The sequence below is a fragment of the Pelophylax lessonae genome (genome assembly GCF_965119305.1).
Source record: "Pelophylax lessonae genome assembly, chromosome: 9".
Classification (NCBI taxonomy): Eukaryota; Metazoa; Chordata; class Amphibia; order Anura; family Ranidae; genus Pelophylax; species Pelophylax lessonae.
Genome location: NC_138776.1, coordinates 118,743,774 through 118,752,623, shown reverse-complemented (window position 1 = coordinate 118,752,623; position 8,850 = coordinate 118,743,774).

The window sequence follows — 8,850 nt, the reverse complement described above, 5'->3', positions numbered from 1 at the left end:
TGAGGGTATACAATGAATAGGGGACATGGCCTTTCCCACTAAGGGGTTTATTCATTCATGACATCATTAATTCAGTGTCGTGCTCTGCATTAGAAAAGGACTACCTCCAACCAGAGCAAAGATGATAACAAAGAAGACCCTACAAGTCACCTGAGGGGCCTAAAGACATCTGAAAAGCATAAAAACAGAGAAAACCATATAAATTAGGCCAGGGTAGGGCTTTAAGCAAAGCTCTATTTGTTGTGTGACATATTTGTAAGTTGACAGAATTTCTGGTATTAACTACACTGTTTTTCTAGGTTCTACCCATAGTAAATGCATGATACAATGCATGTAATGCTTTCTTATACATCAATATGCAATTGCATTTCAGTCAAAAGTAAAATTTCAGGAGTTCTATTCTCCCGTTGAACTGCTAATGCAAGGAATATATCACCCCACTTATAGTTTTTTACATTTTGATGCCTGAATTAAAATACTTTGGAGCAGTCATCCAGTGCCCATGCCAAAGATCCAAAATGTCACCCCCTCCCCCTAGTTTATTAAGCCTCAGAATTCTATTTCAACCTACCACAGTGCTTAGCATCAATGCGCAGCTCCGAGTCTGACAATTTGGTTTCAGATGAACACTAGAGTGTAGAGCAAATCCAAATAAAATGACACTTATCCAATAAAAGCTGTATCAAATTCATGCGCTTACATCACAAGTGACATCAAAATGCAAACATAGACACCGTCTTACAAAATTTCGCCTCTACGAAAAAGTTTTTTAGCAAATGGCGATCCTTTATAGAGCATGAGCTTACTACTGTAGAAATCCAGCAGTTCATTAAGCCCTTCAGCTACACAGACTGGTACCTGAAGGCAGACATAGCACGAACTTTGGACAAATTGAAAATAAATCCCCCCCAGGCCCTTCCTTCCCCTTCACCTTCGCCTTTCCCTATGCTTAATTCCTCTACCAGAGACATGTCAACTTCTCAGGGTACTATCAAGGACCACACATAAGATTGTGATTTCTAAATGGCGGACCAGCCCACGTTAGGTTGTTAAGATGTTATGGTTTCCTGATGTTGTCAGCTTTTGCTACCTATATCTGATTCATAGCAACCAGATGACACAGATGGAAGTTACGCTTACTTTATTTATTATTTTTCTCTGCATCTGTTACTCATGGTGATGCTCCCCCCCTGTACCATGCGAGACCATCATCTTTCCTCTACCCTCCCCTCTTCCTCCCACTCCTCCCCCCCCCCTATCCTCCTCTTTCTCTTCTCGGTTTGGTTACATTTTTCTATTATGGCATTATACTTGTTTTTTAATCCAATAAAGATATTGTTGAAAAAATGCAAACATATATGTGAAATAAATTATTTGTGAAACAGTCCAACTTTATTATATTCGCTAGTGTGTCCAAATGCAAGTGTTTCCAAGTGTCAAAAAAGAAATATTGTGAAAAAGTCCAACTTCTGTATAATCACGGCTGTGTCCAAATAAAATCTATCCAAATACTATGTGACTCCACCACTGTTATTTATTACTTATTTAACAAAGCAGAGGTGGAGTCCTGAACGTAACGTCATCCCGCGGCCATCTTTGTTTTCAGCTGAGTGCCAGTGATCGTACTACATTGTACTACATGCGTTATACAGCTAGCACTGGCTTGAGTGCTCTACTTGTGAGTGCAATACTTTTTCTGCTATATTAAATTCGTTTTAAAATGGAGAACACAAGGTCCAGTGTTTTCTCTCTTTGCCACTACATGTATACTGGTTACACAAGGGTATATGAAGCAGAGAGGATCAAGAAGTGGCATCTGAAATCCTCATTCCCTTAAAGGGAAAACTGCATGTTATGACCTAATGGTGATGCAGGGGTCATAACAGTGAGGTGAGCAGCTAGTCTGCATGGGTGGTGGAGTCACATAATATTTGGATCATTTTTATTTGAACACAGCAGTGATTATATAGAAGTTGGACTGTTTCACTATATTTATTTTTTTGATACTTGGAAACACTTGTATTTGGACATACTGGCAAATATATTTAAGTTGGACTGTTTCACAAATAATTTATATCACATGTACAGTGCCTTGCAAAAGTATTCGGCCCCCTTGAACTTTGCGACCTTTTGCCACATTTCAGGCTTCAAACATAAAGATATAAAACTGTAATTTTTTGTGAAGAATCAACAAGTGGGACACAATCATGAAGTAGAACAAAATTTATTGGATATTTCAAACTTTTTTAACAAATAAAAAACGGAAAAATTGGGCGTGCAAAATGATTTAGCCCCCTTAAGTTAATACTTTGTAGCGCCACCTTTTGCTGCGATTACAGCTGTAAGTCGCTTGGGGTATGTCTCTATCAGTTTTGCACATTGAGAGACTGAAATTTTTGCCCATTCCTCCTTGCAAAACAGCTCGAGCTCAGTGAGGATGGATGGAGAGCGTTTGTGAACAGCAGTTTTCAGTTCTTTCCACAGATTCTCGATTGGATTCAGGTCTGGACTTTGACTTGGCCATTCTAACACCTGGGTATGTTTATTTGTGAACCATTCCATTCTAGATTTTGCTTTATGTTTTGGATCATTGTCTTGTTGGAAGACAAATCTCTGTCCCAGTCTCAGGTCTTTTGCAGACTCCATCAGGTTTTCTTCCAGAATGGTCCTGTATTTGGCTCAATCCATCTTCCCTGTCCCTGCTGAAGAAAAGCAGGCCCAAACCATGATGCTGCCACCTTCATGTTTGACAGTGGGGATGGTGTATTCAGAGTGATGAGCTGTGTTGCTTTTACGCCAAACATAATGCTTTGCATTGTTGCCAAAAAGTTCGATTTTGGTTTCATCTGACCAGAGCACCTTCTTCCACATGTTTGGTGTGTCTCCCAGGTGGCTTGTGGCAAACTTTAAACAACACTTTTTATGGATATCTTTAAGAAATGGCTTTCTTCTTGCCACTCTTCCATAAAGGCCAGATTTGTGCAGTATACGACTGATTGTTGTCCTATGGACAGAGTCTCCCACCTCAGCTGTAGATCTCTGCAGTTCACCCAGAGTGATCATGGGCCTCTTGGCTGCATCACTGATCAGTCTTCTCCTTGTATGAGCTGAAAGTTTAGAGGGACGGCCAGGTCTTCGTAGATTTGCAGTGGTCTGATACTCCTTGCATTTCAATATTATCGCTTGCACAGTGCTCCTTGGGATGTTTAAAGCTTGGGAAATCTTTTTTTATCCAAATCTGGCTTTAAACTTCTCCACAACAGTATCTCGGACCTGCCTGGTGTGTTCCTTGTTCTTCATGATGCTCTCTGCGCTTTAAACGGACCTCTGAGACTATCACAGTGCAGGTGCATTTATACAGAGACTTGATTACACACAGGTGGATTCTATTTATCATCCTTAGTCATTTAGGTCAACATTGGATCATTCAGAGATCCTCACTGAACTTCTGGAGAGAGTTTGCTGCACTGAAAGTAAAGGGGCTGAATAATTTTGCACGCCCAATTTTTCAGTTTTTTAATTGTTAACAAAGTTTTAAATATCCAATAAATTTCGTTCCACTTCATGATTGTGTCCCACTTGTTGTTGATTCTTCACAAAAAAGAATCTTATATCTTATATCTTTGTTTGAAGCCTGAAATGTGGCAAAAGGTCGCAAAGTTCAAGGGGGCCGAATACTTTGGCAAGGCACTGTATCTGTGTAAAGGCAGGGGGAATATCGGAACTGTGTGCTTGATGTTGAGAAACCGAGGAAGGCTAATAATTTTAATGAGGGCTGCTCCACCAATCCACAACACATTAAGGTTTGCCCAAATCTTCAGGTCCTTGCACATGTGCTTAGATGCTTTCAGGAAGTTTCTATAAAACAATTCTGACACATTAACTGGTATTTGTATTCCCAGGTAAGTGATAGCCTCAGTTGCCCACATGAAGGGAAATTTAGACTTGCAAAGAAAGATCATACAGGTAACGACACATTCAAGGTGCAGGATTTTGAACAGTTGATCTTCAAATTGGACAAATGACGAAAATGCTCCAGGTCCTGAAGTAAATTGGGTAGAGCAATGTGGGGTTCAGTTAAGAAAAGCAAAATATAATTTGCAAATGCAGATAATTTATATATTCAGTCCTTGACCCTAATACCCTTGGTGTTGGAATTCCAATGACGTCTATTCAAAAAGCGCTCCAAAGTCAAAGTATCAAGTAAAGGGGAGGGGGGACATCCCTGGCTAGTTTCATTGCTTTAACCATGGTTTGTCATTATGTAGGGTTCTTTTTTGCTTTTATTTATTTATATGATTATGTTATTTATTATTTTATTTTCAAAGAGAGCTTAATATATGTCTTTTTTTAACCAGTGTATCCAATGCATCTCTAGAAATAGGACATAAGATGCTATTTCTAGAAAAACAATTGTACTTTGATAACGTGTTGGGAATTATTGGTGATCGAATTGTTACCTTCTTACATTTTTAATATACTGTATTAAAAAGAAAACATCTTTTTGAAAGGAAGTAAAAATACCTTGGATGTGCTAGAATACAGTAAGCTGTTTTATTTTCACTTTTTATTCTTGTTTTGCGTGTTCACAGTTAATTACAGGGTGAAAATATGTTAATTGAATGTTTCTGGTATAGAAAAGCTAAAATTATTGTGGTACCAGAAATATTGCCATTGGGCCTTGGTCAAATAAATATTTATTTCCTATTTTAATGAATCTGACCACAGTTTTTAAACTTTGGTGGTGAACCAAACCACAGTGAACTCAACATTAAAGAGGTGAATTTGAGCAATAATGTAGTGTTTTATTTTTTCAGATCCTATTTTAAAATAAAAACAATTTGTATTTAGCTATTATGTCATTGTGTGGTTGATAAATTTTGCATATCTATAATTTATATTTAAACTTCTGTACCCCAGAGGTTAAGAGTAGGTTTAATCTTCTTTTAGATTACATTTTGAGCTTTTTGAGCAAATGTGGCCAAAAACACAAAGTTAACTATAAACATGTAGCCTATTTTTAAAGTAACTATACATTTTATTGTTTGTTAGCATTTTTAACAAATTCTAAACAGTTAAAACTGGGAGCCGCTGAGAATTACACATTTTTGGGTCCCCTGGGTTACCATTAGCAACTGATAGCAGATACACAGCATTAACAGTTCTTGGCTCAGACAATGAACAGTCCCGGGGATGTGTTTTTTTTTTTTGTATTTTATTTTAGAACTTGGATAGGCGAAGGGAATGAGTGGGATACTCAAACTTTGAACTATGCACAATTTGAGGACAACTAGCTATAGTGTGCGGCAAGGTCGCTGCTTTACCTTGCCACTGTAGTGAAGTGAATGAATATCCTGTGGTGATTTACAGTATCTTCAAGGCCCTAGCTTGGCACCCCCTTGCTCTCTTTCTGTGTGTGCTAACTCCCGTCCTCTGACTATCCACCAGAGTGGACCCCTTCCTGGGCAGACCCCTGGCAAGCTTCCCGGTACTCACAGACTCTGTTTTTTCCTGGGTCACTCTGCCTTCAGCTTCATCCGTCAGCATACACTGGACCTCCTGGCTCAGCACCAAACTTCTGGTCCACGAGGCTGACCGCCTGTGACCACCTTCCTCAGCAACAAGAGGAGAGACAGCCTTCACCCTCCTTCTGGAACCTGGCGTCCTGCCCAAAGACGCCCTGTCACATGTGCCCATGGCTTTTATAACATATCCTAGGATGAACCATGTTGTGCCCACCCACTGAGATAGTCATAAAAACCTGTGTGTCACTGGCTGGGTTTCCTCCACTGTCATACAGGCTCCCCTATTAGATACAGTGGGTACACTCCCTCAGACCAGATGAATCACACATGGACATGTAACAGGCAAAACTACCGATCAGGCTCCCCTGATAAGCAGATGGAGCAAACTATACTTTACCTAGCACCTACCTAGGAGGGTGCTACATAAAAATCCTTTCAAAGAGTACAGATTTTTATCTCCCTTGTTGTACTGTCTCAGCAATTTTGCAGAGTAGACACTGGCAAGTCTTGCATAATGATACAGGCTCTTCTCCTGTACTGAAATAGCTTACTCTGATTTCAATGCACTCTGTGAACTTCTCACAGTATTTATTAGAACCTGCATCCAGTCAAACCAAGCCTACATTATTTCCCAGATGGCATTTTATTTGTTGGACTTCAGCTCTTTAAATCTTAGAGGCTCAGCATTACATGTTGGCACTACCTCTCCACCTGGTTGCATCTAAAGTCACTGCAGCTAATTCTTGGGGCTTCTGGATTGGTCAACTCTCAGCAGTGCCTCAGGGAGCTCTACTAGTACCCTACAGCATGGATGATGCATGGCCAGTCTGTACCTTTGCTTTCAGCATTGGACTCTGTGTTCAGCACCCACTCTTTGCACAGCAATACAGTTAGGTGCAAATAGCTGCATGTTGTACTACAGACCCATGGTAGTGAGGATCCATAGCGGCTTGACTTTGTTTTTAGGGAGACCCCCTCCATGAGGGAGGAAGTATGTCCTCCCAAAGCGGGCAAACAGGGAGTCCCCACCTAGTGGGTTCTTCCCTGGGAATAAGTCAGTACCCTGGTGTGGTCAGTCCAGAGCTTTGCCCCTTCCACCGTGAGGTCCTTTTCATGCCCTAGCCCCCCAACATTCCTGGTGCTATTTCTTTAACACCGGGCCCCAGTTTAGTGTACATAGGCATGGGTGGCATGAGTTTACAGGAGCAGGATTACTGTGATACTTTTTGAATAGAGAATTATGGCCATGCTACGTTAGGAAACACTTTTTTACCTGTTTAGTAATTGTGTTGCAGCTCCTGAAACACATACAGTAACCCTTGCTGTGGTAATTGTGTTGCATCTTCTGTGACGCATTAAGGTGGGAAGTAGCCTATTCTTTGTTCATTTTCCTGCCCCTGGAGGTGGTGCCACAGTCCTCCTCCTCCTTCATCTAGACTGCTAAAGTTTGTATAACTCACAAAGCATAAGCATTACCAGTTGGCATCCCCTGCTGAGTTTTTTCTTGATTCATCCATCATGACAGAGTTGCTTCACAATATAAATGAGGAGAGGGAGGAAGAAGAAGTAGAATGGAAATCCTCAGAATGCCTCCCAGAAGGAGGTCATTTCTAGTCCTCCCACTAATGCAGGATTTTCTGTATGAGGATTGGAAGTGGCCAATGTGTATACGTTGGCCACTTCCTAAAGGTTTGTTTTATGAATCTGCAGTAATGTTTCATGCCCTGACCTGTCTGTCTACCTCTCTGGTTTGTGTATCAGCTTTAGGGACTATGCTCTCACAACTGTGTGTTTAAGTAATCTTCTCTCAGCATGGCTCCACCCCTGCCTCTAATGGGAAACACTATATTAACACGCACACTGCAAGCCAGTCTTGCCCGAACAACAATTGTGTGAAGGCTTCCCTGGGTGTTTCTTGCTGTGTGCTCTATGTCTGAACACAGTGTACCGACTTTGGCTTGCTCATCCTTCTGACCATCCCTGTCTGCTTGTTTCCCTGACCTTTGGCTTGTCCTTCTGACCATTCCTGTCTGCTTGTTGCTCCGACCTTTGTCTTGTTTTTCCGACTATCCCTTGTTGCCCTCTCCATCCACCAGAGCCAACCGTGAACATGAGCTGGGAGACCCTGGGGGCCGCGACCTGGAGTAAGCTTCAGACAATTCCATCCTCTCCATCAGAGGCTCTGGTTAAAACCTGCTGGCTCTTAGGCTCCTCACCCTGGGGATTTTTTGCTCTAGCTCCCTGTCCAGGACTGTGGCTGTGACCCTGTGTAGCTGCTTCTCTGAGCCATCCACCCTCAGCAGTCATCTGTTGGGTTCACAACCTTTGCAGTGCGCTCTCCGTCACTTGGTCCCGCAGGTGACGCTGAGAGTTTGTCCGGGCCATGGACCTCTCTTACAGCCCCAGCTCAGGGACCAATGATGTTGCGACATTCGCCGTGAGAGCACAGTGAGCTATGTGTGCCTGTAAGATGTTCCGCCAACCACAGTGGGTAGCAGGTGCGTTGCCAGAGACAAGTCAGATTACTGGAACAACAGTTGGCAGCAGAAACAGCAGACTTAGGACTGGGCAGACAGCTTGACAGGCAGCTGGCAGGTAGCAGGTTTGGAAAGACTGGCAGCACTCAGCAGGTGAAGGACCAGCAGGGACCAGATAGCATGCAGAGCAGGACAGTTGGATAACTGGTGCAAGGTCAGACCAACCAGCTCAGCAGTAGAAGGTCAGATACAAGCATGGACGCCAGGCAGAGAATGGTCAGGAAACAAGCAGAGATCAGCAACGTTGAATAAGGCAGATAAGCAGGAGGCAGAGCAATATCCAGAGACAAGCCAAGGTCAGGGCAGATAGCATTCAAATAAGGTCATGACAAGCCAGGTCAATCCCAGTAATCCAATACAGAAGCAGATACAGGAACTAAGAAAAGCTGCAGAGCAGACAACAATTCACTAGTGCAGCTGCTGCACTTGAAGCCAGAATTAGTCAGTGCAAGCCCATGAATGTGCATGTTACACCTACAATAGCAGCATGCTCCTACGCATTAGAGGACTGCCTCTATAGTGGCTTTGCTGTCTTAGACAATGAGGATAATATCTTTAGATGCCTTGCTGCCATCTAGGAATGGGGTTGTTCTGACCCTAATGTAGAAAATAAAAGAAAGGGGGGGGCGTGGCAACCGCGACCCGAGATGGCCCCGTTTTAGGAGCTCTCCGCCGGGCCTCAGGCAAATCCACCGCCATCTGCCTCACTGGAGCCTTAATCCTCCACCACAACACTGCCCATCCATTGCTGGGACCCCCAGGAGATGTCTGGAGCGAAATCTGGTCCG